Raw genomic sequence first — 2,500 nt, forward strand, 5'->3', positions numbered from 1 at the left:
ACGGTATATTACTATAAACGGTATATAACTACAAACTATATACAACTACAGATGGTATATAACTACAGACGGTATACAACTACAGACGGTATACAACTACAAACTATATACAACTACAGACGGTACACAACTACAGATGGTATATAACTACAAACTATATACAACTACAGACAGTATACAACTACAGACGGTATACAACTACAGACGGTATATTACTATAAACGGTATATAACTACAAACTATATACAACTACAGATGGTATACAACTACAGACGGTATACAACTACAGACGGTATACAACTACAGACGGTATATTACTATAAACGGTATATAACTACAAACTATATACAACTACAGACAGTATATAACTACAGACGGTATACAACTACAGACGGTATATTACTATAAACGGTATATAACTACAAACTATATACAACTACAGATGGTATATAACTACAGACAGTATATAACTACAGACGGTATACAACTACAGACGGTATATTACTATAAACGGTATATAACTACAAACTATATACAACTACAGATGGTATACAACTACAGACGGTATACAACTACAGACGGTATACAACTACAGACGGTATATTACTATAAACGGTATATAACTACAAACTATATACAACTACAGACAGTATACAACTACAGACGGTATATTACTATAAACGGTATATAACTACAAACTATATACAACTACAGATGGTATATAACTACAGACAGTATATAACTACAGACGGTATACAACTACAGACGGTATATTACTATAAACGGTATATAACTACAAAACTATATACAACTACAGACGGTGTATTACTATAAATGGTATATAACTACAGACTATATATAACTACAGACGGTATACAACTACAGATGGTCTTTCTGTTTCATCATGTACAGCAGTAAAAGATCTTGGAGTGATTATTGACTCCAGTCTATCATTTGATGCTCATGTAGATAATATTACTAGGATAGTTTTCTTTCATCTCAGAAATATTTCTAAGATAAGAAACATATTGTCACTACATGATGCAGAAATACTAGTTCATGCATTCATCACCTCTAGACTAGATTACTGTAATGCCTTACTGTCTGGATGTTCCAGTAGGAGCATAAACAAACTCCAGTTAGTCCAGAATGCAGCTGCTAGAGTCCTAACTAGAACCAGAAGATACGACCACATCACCCCGATCTTATCAGTACTGCATTGGCTCCCAGTGGAATCTCGCACTGATTATAAAATACTTTTATTAACTTATAAAGCACTAAACGGTCTCGCGCCACAGTATCTAAGCGACCTTTTGGTTTTCTATGATCCGCCACGCCTACTTAGATCAAAAGATGCAGGCTATTTGTTGGTACCTCGAATAGTGAAGGCTACAGCAGGGGGGAGAGCTTTCTCTTATAGAGCCCCACAGTTATGGAACAGTCTTCCTATTAGTGTTCGGGACTCAGACACAGTCTCAGTGTTTAAGTCTAGGCTTAAAACGTATTTGTTTACTCAAGCCTACCCTGACTAGACTTTCTATTACGCTAAGCACAGTCCTAATAATCTTTTCTCTCCCTCTCTCCTGTCGAGCCACACACGATTTTATGGAGATACTAGAGATCCTGATCCTCTCTGCTCTCCGGACCTGCCTGATCCGTTTCGGATGTCCCGCCTCTGGATGGAGCTCAAATCTTCTCCAATTCCAGACTGCTGGGACTACGGCTGCTCCTAAGGCCATACAGACTTCATATAAATCCATAATGAACTGTTTCACACTATCTGTTGTTACCCAGATGAGGATGGGTTCCCTTCTGAGTCGGGTTCCTGTCAAGGTTTCTTCCTCTGAAAACATCTTAGGGAGTTTTTCCTTGCCACCGTCGCCACTCAGTGGCTTGCTCAGTTGGGATAAATTCACACCTTTAATATCTGTATACCGTGTTGATATTTCTGTAAAGCTGCATTGAGACAATGTCTATTGTAAAAAGCGCTATACAAATAAAATTGAACTGAATTGAAATATAACTACAGACGGTATAACATTACAGACGGTTAGACACGCTGTTATAGGAAAATAATGAATATAACAACACGATTTATTATATAAGTACCATGTCACGGAACGGAAGGCAGTGGTGGTGTTGTTCCAAGAGTCATCTTATCCAACACGAAATATCATTTACAGTGATGTTATGCCAAAAAAATGAATAATAATAATAATAATAATAATAATAATAATAATACCGCCACCTGGGCAGAGTAATGACGACGGACGGATTGAGAAATTGTGCAAGCTTGCATGAGGATTAATCGATCAGCTCCTATAAACACACAGAGTGGCATCCTGATGGAAGAGTCATGATCAATCACAAGTCATCATCACCCCTCGCACTCATCCATCACATCACCCCACGGCGCGCTCGGTGAAGCGGCGCTGGCTCAAGCTGCTCGTTTATACTCGTCCAAGCCTGGCTCTGCGGCTGCGCCGCTATCGGGTAAGAC

General features: G+C 38.4%; 1 protein-coding gene across 3 annotated transcripts in view; it reads right to left on the minus strand.

Moving 5' to 3' along the window:
• The window catches only part of apaf1 (apoptotic peptidase activating factor 1), a 29,944-nt gene that overhangs the window by 9,979 nt on the left and 17,465 nt on the right, over positions 1-2,500 (minus strand). The gene's annotated exons all lie outside the window — the stretch shown is intronic.

Source organism: Ictalurus furcatus, chromosome 14 (genome assembly GCF_023375685.1).
Source record: "Ictalurus furcatus strain D&B chromosome 14, Billie_1.0, whole genome shotgun sequence".
NCBI lineage: Eukaryota > Metazoa > Chordata > Actinopteri > Siluriformes > Ictaluridae > Ictalurus > Ictalurus furcatus.